At 40.0% G+C, this 13017-nt stretch overlaps 1 protein-coding gene across 7 annotated transcripts in view; it reads right to left on the reverse strand.

Moving 5' to 3' along the window:
- The window catches only part of PLCB4 (phospholipase C beta 4), a 165270-nt gene extending 152528 nt beyond the window's left edge, over positions 1 to 12742 (reverse strand). For all 7 annotated transcript variants that reach the window (XR_010989135.1, XM_068153185.1, XM_068153183.1 and 4 more), the window contains exon 1: positions 12545 to 12742. The gene's annotated coding sequence lies outside the window, so the exon portion shown is untranslated. The remainder of the gene's footprint in view (positions 1 to 12544) is intronic.
- Positions 12743 to 13017: the final 275 nt, after the last annotated feature.

Consider the following 13017-nt stretch of genomic DNA (forward strand, 5'->3'; position numbering starts at 1 on the left):
CTTTGAAGTCTCACTTGATTGAAAACTATAAAAACACACAGCTTGAATTCTCAGGCTCTCTTCACCATTAGATTTTCATCATTTCATTCTGTTGCCTATATACTAAAAATTGTGTTCAGCTCCAGGGTGTCCCTATATACTACATACTTTGGGATAAAGAGAACTTTTTACAAGTATGTGAAACATCTGAAAAAATATTCCTCAACCCCTGTTGGACCATTGAGTGTTCTATGACTGCAGTGTCAGTTTTTAGCATAGCTGAAACATCCTTATAGATTGTACTTAGACTGCAACTCCTTCCTGCCCTGTTTCTTCTATTTCTTCTCTTGCCCAGCCATGCAGCTGAATTTGTACAGGGTTTGTTGCCTGTTGCCTTTCACAGAACTAAGAGGGAGGATACAAAAACAATGGTTTTTAGTGTCCCTTTAAAGCAAGCTTTGCTGATTCAGACTACCTCCATAATGATTTAAAATAAGAAAAACCAAACCACTCTCCTGAATTATGCTCCAATTTAAAGGTTTATACAGGGAATCCTCATACTTAGAAATAACACCAAGAAGCATATTTGCATTTTTGGTGGAAGACTGTATGCAAAAAGACTGCTTGATAAATATCCTATATCAGACCATACTTCTAAAGTGTAAAAGAATGTAGCTTTGCTATTGCTGGGCTATAAATCAAAACTGGATCAGTTTCATAACAAAGTATTAAAGACAATGGCCTCCAATACTGCATGACACGTCAATCCAAGCAGTATGAGCAATGCCTTGCTCTATACATTAAGCTGCACTCCTGAGAGCTTGCCCTAGCATAGTTTGTAATGCAGCATACCAGGGACATGGACATGTCAAGGTCAAGAATTTACCAGAATCCCTCTTGCTAACACATACAGTTGCAGACTTCTGTAAAGTCCTCTTACCATACTGAAAAAGGTCTCCATAATTGGAATACGAAGATATATTAAATTGCCTGAAAGTTGTTTTACACCTTTAGATACTTCTGCATGTAACCAATATCAATGCCAGTTCTTTTCAGCTCGTATAAAATAGTGTTGTACCCACTCTCTAATTAGAACCACTATGTTGCAATGTACTTTTTTCATCTGAGGTAGCAGTAAGCAGACAACAATCAGGTTAAAAAAATAGACTGAATTGTAAAAAATGCCACAAAATAAATAATGCAAGGATAGTTCATGCCCCAGAAACCTTACAATTTAGGACATGAAGAAACAATTCTTAAGGGATCATACCAAACTTACCTAACCTTCCTGAATTGACATTTACATTGTGCTGTATTTGAGTTCCTATTTTAAGGGATAAGCTAGAAATATTGCATATTGTTCTTATGTGCACTATCGAAGGCTATGGTATGTCTCACTGTTTGCAAGGCAATGAGCCTTCATGTCAGGCATTATCATGTTATTTAAGACTGATATTGGGAAAAAAAAAACATAATCAGAACACTGGAGCTGATGGGAGGCACACATCTGACTGTATTTAACCAAAGTCCTGGTTCAGAACAAAGAAATCTAATTTTACAAGTTCACTACAGCACAATATACCTATGCTCAAAAGATCTGGGGAGGGCAGAAGGGGACTAGATGGTATAATTACCACAGTGGTATCATACAGCAAGGAGCAAGATTTCAGGCTGGGTTCCTATCTCTGCTATGTGACAGCAAATTGCATAGTTTAACTCAGTAATACTACCACATTGATTTCAACACCAAATGTGTCCAAATAGCTGCTCTTTGTTTTGGCTAAACAGAGCTAAGTTGATGAAGAAATATCAGCCTCAACACATTTAGTTACAACTCCACTAGTTTCTATCTGTCCTGAAAAAGTGCAGCCTTTAACAATTGATCTTATAAACTAGGAGGCTGTTTTTTTGGGGGGGAAAAATAAAAATTATAGTAAATATATGTCAGCCTAGTGCTACAGTCAGAAGCACCTGCATCTTGAGACAATTTTGTGGATACATACTTCTCTTAAGAATGAGTAATTGGAACCCCACTGGATATATAGCCTGCTAGATATTGTTGAATAAGTTCTGAAGTCAGATGAAGTATTTCTCCTGCAGAAGCTGCAGGCTGATTTAATCCTATCTCAGGTGCTGGAGGGCTGAGTTTGTGTAGCTATAGCATGCTGTAATCAGATCAGTTCTATTTCTCATACATGACATACCTCCCACCAAGTCACTCCAGACACTCTAGGTTCTCCTTACCTTTCTTTTGTCAGGTCAAATTTCAACATTAGAAAAACTCAACACCAGAACCAGAAAGTATTCAATTATCTATCAGAACAGGCTAGGATTTTCTTTTGAGTTTTTTTTTTGGTCTTAATTGTTTTGGGTTTTGTTTGGTGGAGGTGAGTTGGTTTTTTACACACCTTGCACTCTGTCTCTTTGTAAAGGTGGGAAACTACAAGGAAGGGAAAATTAAGTCATGTGCCTCTGCTTTTGCAAGGCCCAAACAGTAAAGCAATACTAGCAGCACAGAGCTAGACATGATCTACAGAGCCATGTGCCATGTAAAGCTCAAAGGAAAATGAAAGATGTAAGAGGAAAATAAGCAGAAAAATTTACATAACCTGCTTCACTTCAACCATTCCTTTTCTCATGGGTTTTGCTCAGAATGAATTTCAGAGGGAGAACAAACCATGTGTGCCAGTGTGATGTACTACTCACAGCATTTTTTTTCTATAATTATCATTATTTTCCCTGTTAGCCATTAAAGCAACAGACCAATCAGTGGACACAATTTAGGCCTGTGAATCCTCAACTGACAAAAATGCAAACGCATAAATCCAGACAAAATAGTATTAGAGTGAGAGAGAATAGATAAATTGCAACAACCTTCCAAAAGGCACCTTAAATGAGGCAGAGTGATTTTGAGTTGAATACAAGGCTCAAATTGACTCAGGTTACATGTTTGTAATACTCAGATTTGGTCATCAAACAAAAAGAGACAATATTTGTTAAAATTGTTTCAGTCATTAAGAAATATGCTAATTACCAGCTCAGCTAAAGACCCCTCCACTAAGCAAAACATCCCCTGACAAAAATATTCTTGATTTTCTCTCAAAGACATGTTCATGAAGAGGTGGAAGGGGAAAAAAAAAGATTCATCCACTCTCAGCCATTTTAAAATAAGGATTCATTTACATGCTTTAAAATTAATTGCAAAGAATCTTTTCTACCTTCTTCAAAAAGAAGACAGCCTGAAATTTATTTGCACTTCATATATACAGAAGCACCTACCTTTTAACTGAAATCATGAGTGCGCTGCTTCATAACTTAGGGATTCTATGCAATGGTTTACGAAATTAAGCAATGCTACCAGCAAAACAATTACTGATTGCTTTTAATGAAGAGATGTACCTCACCTCACAAACAGTACAGGTCTACAACTTCACAACTTTTAGGTATACAGCTTTATAGCTCTTAAAATGACACTGATTACTACCTCTAATGCTATGAAGCAAAGCAATACCTTCACAATCCCAGTTTTGGTTAAAATTTCTAATTGCTCCTGCCAGTCTTCATGAGTATTTAAATAGTGCTAAAGGTAGGGGTTATTATTTTAGATCTCATTAGCCTTTATTAGGGATAAAAATTTTTAAAAAATTTAAAAAATTAGGCCTACTAAAGGGATAATGTGATTTTACACAACTGGAAAAAAAAATCCTTGGTATTTTTTGTACTAAGTTTTTCTTTACGGAAAACGATTCCGTTTTAAAAAGGAGAATGAAAATCACATGAAAAAACAGCAAATATGCTGACACTAAATTACAGCCTTCTTAATACAGTGTAATTTACCAGTTAACAAAACAATGCAATTTCCTTTGCCATTTCTACCTGTGAATTCTCAAAATCTGTTTTCCAGTTGTTAAAAGCTTTCAAGCAATCCCCACATTGCTCAGCACCTGAGTCACAAAACTACTCACTGTGTCAATCATTTGATGATTCAAAATTACCTGAAGAACTACCTGTGTATCTTTTCATGTAATTTTGGATAAATTCAACAGATGTTTTTAATATATCAAATATCTGAGAGCTGCAATTATGACTTTGTTTTCCAATATTCATCTTCAGTTTTACTGCGGGGTGAGAGCTGCGATTATGACTTCGTTGTCCAATACTCATCTTCAGTTTTACTGTGGGGAAGGAAGGTGCTTATACTAAACTCTAGTGAGCAATGTCTTTTCAAGGATACATTAGAAACGAAAGCAGGGTGAGATCAGTGAAGATTTCAGGGCACTGTTTATTTAACTAAGTGTAACTAAATCATAGGTATATAAATCAGAGCATGTATTTCTTGACATATTGATTCAGTTGATTTAGTTTTGAAAATGGAAGTGTCAAAGATCATAAAATAAAAACATCCCCAGCAATAAAGCTCATGGGGTTCTTTGGAAGCAGTCTATTTCTTACATGAGTAGCTGTGAATTGGCATGTCTTGCTTTCACCTGAGGAAAGCATTTACAAAATTATCTGCTTGTATAGCAATGAATTACTGCAAATGTACTTTTGGTTTCCCCACATCTAGCAATACATTTAAATTTAGGTCAGAGAAAAACCTATTAGAAACTAACACACAGGCATCTGCATAAAACTGGCAGATCATCCTTTATCTACCTTTAAAAAAAAGGAAAACACCCTCTTCCCCCTAAAAAGAAGAAAAAAAGCAAACCCTGAATAAATTGACTGGCAGACTGTCACTGTAGGCAAAACCAATATACTTTATTTTCTCTAAATCAGTGAAAGGATCAATAATTAAAAAAAAGATGGAGCAGAGGAATGGTGAATAATTTTTCATACATGATTTGGACTACCAGATAAAGGCCTAAACGAGTTGTGATTTCTCTATCCACGCAGGGACCACAATTTTGCAGTACAGACTTCATTAATAAGAGCTCTTCTAAATGAACTCAGCCTAGCAAAAATTAAGATTCATACCTTCCATACTAACCAAACAAAAACATGCAATAGGAACAACACTCAACATTTCTCCATGAGAATTATGCAGCTCTCTACAGAGGTAAAAACAAAATACAGACAACTGATACTAAGTATCACCGGCTTCTTTCAAGGTGCCAGTTTTTATCAACCCAAGCAAGGGAAGAGATGGCCAGCACTCGCATAACAGCAGCACAAATACATTCATTACCTGATGCAAAGACTAACTTAACTGTAAGACATTTGCTTGTACCAAGACACATGTGAAATGGCACACAGTAACAAACCACTTTACATGACTTCCCTTGGTTAACCTTATGATCTCACTAGGATATCTCAAAGGAGGCCATTTTATCAGTACCTGTTGGCCAGGCTAGTCATATGCACCAATTCCAGTATTTTATCAGCCTGGGAAGGATATAAATTAAAGCACACATTAATGCTTTATGATACATTCAAGCAGACAAGGATCTGATTGAGTTTAGCAAAATTATACCACCGATATCTGAACGCAGGAGCAACCTATGCAACTGAAAAACTTTGTTTTGTTCTGTCCTGGTCCAAGGCTTCCCCAGAAGCTATTTCTCTTCCCTGACACCAGCTGTAGTCATGGGTCAATGAAAAGCCACTATATTTCATAGCTGCAAACCAGAACATCAGCAAAACTAATAGCCAGGCTCTGTTAGGTATTAGCAGATTTGAAGAATTTGGAAATAATCACTGTATCAGTTCAGCTGCAGCAGAGATTACAGAACCACCAGTCCTCTCCACAGGGTAAACGTAGAATTACAGCAGGAACTACTTCTCCTAGCTTTAAAGCAAGAAGAGCCTGCCAGGTTCTCAAAAACTGTGGGGGAGAACAGGGCACCACCACCCCAAAGAATAACAAGAAGCAGCTGAATCTCCTCCCTGTTCAGACTGCCCTATTTGAGCCCACAATTATTCTCTCAGGCCACATCTTTCTACTCCCCTCCCCAATGCCCCCAGAAACCCCAACCTTCTGCCTCAGCCCAAGAATTCACCAATCAAAGCAGATAAGCATATCATGTGAGGGATGGCACACATGCTGAAGGGAATTTCCAAGAGCTCCCATACACCTGCAGCATACATGGATACAGATTTCCACTGTGAAAATCACAAGCTGAGCAGTGATGCCGAAGTATTCACACTACCTGCACAGCTCTTATACCCAACTGCAGTATCTAATTTGCAATCTGCTCTGATATACCTGCAATCATATTCCACTATCCTTTGTCATTCCCTTGTACAACAATTATTCCTAAGTGTATTTTGCTAGGAAAGTGGTACACAAATAACACAGACTGAAAGAGCAGAAAGCAATAATTTATTCTTTGCTGACATCAGACATGCTGTACAGCTCTCCAAATCCAGTAGAGTGTCTACTTAATCTGCACCAATCTTCAAGAAGTGCATCTGGGAAAAAAAAAATAAGTAAGAGTGTCCCAACAGTCCCTGGCTGCCTTGCAGTCAAGAATGAGGAACAGTACACGCTCCCCTTCATCATCACACTGAGCCACACAACCTCACCTTTAACAGGCTTCATTGACATCTCTACAAAAAAAAAAACAAATTATCACAAATCAAACAGCTTCTTGCCCCACCTCTCCTCCTCCTTCTTCAGAACTACTTTCTTCCCTGATCAGGGTCCTTTGTAGAAAAAAATTATACCAAATCTGTTTGGTTCAACAGATCCTGTTAGCCCAGCTGGAGTAACTACTCAATGGCTTTATTTCCTTAAGGCATTCACCTTCCATTTCCACTCTCACTATTCTGAGAGGAATTCTGTTGCAATTGAAGTAAAATGCCCTTATCACAACTCTGCAAAAAGCAACTTGTGTCCAGGTATCAATATTCAAATTGTTTGGTGTTTGTTTATTTTTAAAGAACTTTCATTGGAATTTGTGTATTTCAAAACAAGTAGGCTCTTACTACAGCTATCAATTAGTTTCCTCCCTATGTTTCCTTTTAGCAGCTGCAGCAGCAGTACAGATGTCCATCAGCAGAGATGGAAGCAAGCATCCTGGATCAAGAATAACAAGCTCAGTTAAGGGAAGAGCAGAGAAGATCTGTACATGCAACAAATACAGCACATACAGCAGTATCAGTCACGAACACTTCCACAAGCTTATGAAGGAAAGCCAAAAAGCAAATATGACAGACATTGCAATCTCAGGGATGGGAAAAAAAGTACGTTCAAGGAGGAGAAAAATGGGAACAGAAAAACCCCAGAATGGTCTAAAAGATCAAGGAATAAAAATTACCACTTTGTTATGAGAAGCTCTTTCATCCAACCCATCTTGTTCAAAACCACAGCTTAGATCTCTCAGAATTTCCTTATTATTTGTTTTCTACATCACACTGTTCACAGGATCATGGAAATTCTAGGTAACTAGAATCCAAGAAATGCTTATTAACCTTTCAAGTCCTTATTGGTTTTGTCCCTTTTATTACTCACTAACCTCCAGACTGATTGCTTCCCATCTGCAGTAGTTGAATATAGAAATTGCTAGAAAAATCTGTCTGTAACTTCAGAAACAAATAGCTTGCTCTTTAATACCTTTTTCATACCTATGTCTACCTTAGCAAAGTGCAGGCAAACACTTCTTGAATATATATCTTTCTCTCTCTGATGGCATATTGCTAGACCAACTGCAGATAATATTTTATGTAACTATTTGATAAGTGGATGCCATGTAAATTTTTTCTCTATTTCAATTACTACTACAATGTTTACAAAAACAGAATACAAACACCAAGCCTACATTAAAACTTTTCAAGTAAATGATCTATCAGTACACATCTGAAAAGGAACAATCTATTCAATTCACTCTTGAACCCAGTATCTCTAACATTACACATCTTCTCACAGTCTTCCAAAATTGCAAGGTTAGCTCACAAAGAAGGTTACCATTTGAGAGCCCCAAATCCAATGGAATAGAGCCAGATTCTTCAGAAAGGAGATGGCAGAAACACATAATTACTTCAGTGATACTAATTTCAAGAACTCCACAAACAGACCTTGCAATAGGCCACATTCCAAACAGATGGTCCAACCTCATTTGTCTAAAGCTCCCAGTTATTGTTACTGGTTAAAGAAATAAACTGTTTTGAGAAAAGACCAAGCAAGTGACCCTTAACTTTACCTCATGATGGACCAGTAATGTCTTCCATATGAAATGGAAAGCAAGACCCCAACATAAGATATGACAGCTTCCCATTACCTACTTAACTCAAGTTTTGACCATTTGCTATTATAATAAAAAAGATGAGAAACATAACATCAGGATCTAGGAGCACATCCTATCAGATAGCCTGCAGTAATCACACAAAGTCAGACGATAGATACATCTACTTATTAAACAAGTTGGCCACTAAACAGGGGAGAACAAGTGAGATTGCTACACACATCTATGGTCTTTGTGATCTATACTGTCTGTCCCATAATCAGCTATTAGCCATCAGTGAGATGGGATCAGGACTGAGCTCAAGACCAGCTTGGAAAAGAATAAGAAGCCACAGAAAGATCAAAGTAACAGTCCCATATACCATAGAAATCTAAACCATGAAAGATGAGGGAGTGCAAAAGCTGGAGACCTTTTATTTTCCCCGTTTTTCATGAGCACATACATTTAGGCAGCCTAATCTTTCAGTGACATTTCCACTGCTCCCCAGGATCAGGTTCCCTCCCAAAGAAAGACTGACCACTGCTTCTTCACAACTCCAATGGTGAAATGAAACATTACAACTACACACAAGTATCGCTCGTCCAAACCTAGTAATAAGGCAAACAGGACTGTATGTAACTTTCTGCGTAAGAGCTAGGCTCTCCAGTAAGACGACAGACATTTGTTTCATTCTTCTCCAAAAATCAAGATTCTTTTGCTGCCATGCAGGTACAGCTTTAACAAGTTCTTCATTCAGTTGATGATAACCTAGAATGACTTGTATAGCCAAACGAACAAAAGAAACCACAACACTTCACTACCTTATATAACCTGATGTAGGTCTGCAAAGGGAGGGGACGCAAGTATTGATTCTCCTCCAAGATCCCAGCGGTGACAAACTCACAGAGAAAAGATCAACAACTTAACATCCAGAAGTCTGATGGAAAGGAATCTCTAAAACCACAACTGTGCTGCACTGCCTATTTCTGTGCCTCAAAAAAGTGACTCAAGAGCATCCTGTTTTGGAAACGAAGAGAGTCCCACCATGGCTGCAAAAGGGCTGTTCTTACACTCTTCCCCATGTTACAGCACCCAATTCCAGGCACTGAGACTGGCATACCTTCCTGGAACATGGAAAATACTACTACACATAATTAATTTCAGAACAGTTGGGAAGCTGCTATCTTCTGCAGTTTCACAAGTCTCTTTATTCATATTTACAAAACTTCCAAAAGAAGGTGGGTGAGGACCAATTAGATACATTCTCACAGCTTAGAGCTTACAGGGTGAGAACACAAGCAAAGCAGGCTGGTTAATGCCAAAGCACAGTAATTTTGTTATCTACACCATTGCCATCCCCTATATTTGAATCCTCTGTGGGACAGATCTCTGTGACCGCAAAGTCCAAAAATCACAAGACACAGTCGAGTCACACTCTCTTCCTGCAGCAGCAAGACCTCAAAGCCAGCTCACAAAGTCCCACCAAATAAAATTTATCTGAGCCTTTCGTGCCTGCACCCTAAACATTAGAACTAAAAAAAAAAATCTGAAGGGTTAACAGTCTGGGTCACAAAAAACTCCACTATTAACAACAGACAGAGTATTCCCAAACCTGGATGTATGACATATCTTGCAAAATTAATTAAATGAACTCAAGCCACCAGTTTTGCAATTTCTGAAGTAGCACAATGCATCTATTTATTAGAGAATGGAACTAAGCCCAGGCAACTGAGTAGCCATCTTGCAAATAATGCTTATGCAACCTTTAATAATGACTTCCACAACCACCAACCAGAGTTTTTATTATTTGGAAAATTTCACTTCTAAATTAATTTATGACAACTCCCCAAATCTAATGGGACAGATAACTGAACCTACAGAGGAAATCAGCCTTCTCTGAAATCAATGAGGTATGGATTTTCATAACTAGCCACTCTTAGCTAAGATGCCTGCATTAAGTTTTTGCTCTCATTTTTAAAATGCTATTAAGTATTCCTGTATCCCTGTTTCCCTTTCCACTGGAAATTAATTCCATTCTAAGGAAAATACTAAAACAGCTGACTTCAGTCTTCAGCACATTACCAACAGGGAGGAACAGCAACTGAGCTGTTAAAACCAACAAGGAAAGTAAACCATTGAACAACACAGGACAACCACAAATAACAACAAGTTAAAAAATGAAGAAGAAATACAAAACATGGAAATCATATCTCTACAATTTTCTAACATGTATACGTAAACCTGGTGAAAAAAATGTCATCAGTTCCTACAAAGCTGCAACAAATACTTGACCAACTCAAAGTGTAGCCCCAAGTTCATCGTCACAGCCAGATATTACTGGAACAAATGGCCAACGTCTACAACAGAAGACAGCAGCGGACATCAAGCCCAAATAACTCGCCATAACTTTAGAAAACGTGGAAGTAGAACGCAACCAGCGATATAACAAAGATGTATTTCATCTGTTACTAAGGGAAATCCGTATGAGTTCTCTCTCCCCCCCCTTTTAGTCTCTTTTCTCCCTCAAGTTTCTTTATACCTGCATGCCAAGAAAAGGCAGAGAGTGGAGGTTATGCATAAATTCATGATAGAAAATACTGTTTTAGAACAAAGCTGTGGTAAGTGGGCGCATGTCTACAAAATAAAAGGCCTTGTTACTCTACCGTGTACATATACACATCCAGCAATCAAATCTTAACATTTTATTTTGACAGCTATGTGCAGTTATATTTTCACCAGAGGTTTGCCTTTCACATTAATACCTGGGTTTTAGTGATATCACCAAGAGATGAATCAAAACTGACATTTGAAGGCAGAGCTGTATTAACAGTTTGGGAAGAGAATGCTCATCCCTGAAATCTGTCATTTGTCTTTAATTACTTCCCAAAGTTATCAGTTGAACAGAAATAAATTTGTTTCTGACACATATTTAGAAACTGCCTAACACAAAATTGCTCAATTCTACGCAGTAATAACTGTTTCACAGTACAGAGCAACATTAAGCACCCTTGATCTGGAGAAAGCCTGCAAATACTGTTAACATGATACTTTCAGAAGTTGCAGAAAATAAGCTAAAGTGAGTTCTATCATTAGCTTGCTTAAAGTGCTCAAGTAAACGATAGAATACAATCATCAACACCAGTGTGTTATGAAAGAACCTGCTTCATCCTCTTCTGGAATCAGAAATGCGACATTTTCTCTAGCATCCGCACTAACTCCAGTTATTAAACTGAAAATTCCATGGTGCAACGTCAAGTGAAGTTCATAAAACATTAATATTATTTACATACAAAGACAACACGATGCACACGTTAGTGGATTTATACTGTGAAAGACTCTAATTTTACGTAGCCCCCACTGCCCCTGCCTTTCTTACAGATACATTTCCATGGACACTTTGACATTATATAAACTCCTCCAGAGATGAAGATTATTCCATAACTTAACAAAAATCATACACTTGTAAGAAGGTGTTACCTAACAGATGCACATCATGCACCTCACAAATACAGTAGATTCCTGGGTTTCTACCAAATATCAGCATAAAAGACTGGTCGTAATTTACTTTCAGGTAGTAAAAACAAATTAAGCAGACCAAGGCTGGGTAACTGTAACTGGAAAGGATAAACAGGATTAAGTAACAGGTGTCTGAAAACACATAATTCAAAGTCATGCAGCAAACAGAGTGCATAACCTTACTGGCAGAGGGGAAACACCGGCTCTGAGCCTTGCATTGAAAATTAATACTAAGTGATTGAAAAACACCTGGGTGTATTACTGACGCACACACAGAGAAACAACACAAGCACTTGTATCCCCAGAGACCATTCGATACATCCGAAAGAAAAGAAAATCTTCAAAGGTGAGCCTTGCTTTCTCCCCGGAAAGAGGGGGGGGGAAAAAAAAGGGGGGTGTGGAGGGGCTGGGGGGGGTGGGATGGAATGAAACACCACAAGAAAGTTAAATACTTAGCTACACAGAAACATTTGTCACGCCGCCCAGCAGTGACAAAAATCCGGATGCACTCAGAAACTACATAAGCTGCACAGCTGGCAGTGAAGATGAGAACAATAATTCACTCACCGGTCACACACAAACACACATATAAATGTGTATATAATACACACACACACACGTATATATAAAATCTCACCCACACACGTACACATACACATGTGGGTGCATCTATCTCCAGCGAGGCGAAGGGCCGGCGTACCAAGGAGGCTGCCCCGGCCGGCGCGGCAAGCCCAAGGTGACGGCCCGAAACTGAGGGACTGGCAGAGCCTCTGCCCGTGAAGGACGCGATGCTGCCCTCAGACCCGGCGGCCCTCAACGGTTGCCCCCCAACGGTCGCCGCGCGCCGCCACCGCCCCGCGCATGCAGCCCCTCAGCTGCCGCCTTACCTCAGCCGCCGCCGGGGCGGGAGACAGGGCGGCCGCCGCCGGCGGTCCCGCCGCGCTGCGCAGGGTGCAGGGGCTGCTCCGAGGCGGCGACCTCCTCCTCTTTCTTCCTCCGCACACTGTGCTTGTGCGTGCCCCTCCGTGTGCGTCTGTGTGTGTGAGTGTGCAACCCGTCCGCATACCCGCCCCACAGCGGCAGCGGCCCCTCCTACCCCTCCCTCCTCCTCCGCCTCGGCGGCCCCGCCGCTGCACCCGCCTCAACCCCCGCAGCGAAGGAAAACGCGGCAGAGAAGGGGGAAACCCTTCAGCCTAGGCTGGGCGGGCCGCGCCGTTCTCTCCTCCTCCTCACCGGGCCGCGGTCACCCGCCCCCGACGCTCAGGGCCGCGGCCAGCGCATGACAAGTGGGCGGCGGGGCCGCGGGTGCGGAGCTCCGCCTGCGAGGCCGGGAGCGCGGACTTCGCGCTGCGACCCCGTT

Source organism: Melanerpes formicivorus, unplaced genomic scaffold (genome assembly GCF_026170545.1).
Source record: "Melanerpes formicivorus ecotype bairdi unplaced genomic scaffold, bMelFor1.0.p_v2 SCAF_25, whole genome shotgun sequence".
NCBI lineage: Eukaryota > Metazoa > Chordata > Aves > Piciformes > Picidae > Melanerpes > Melanerpes formicivorus.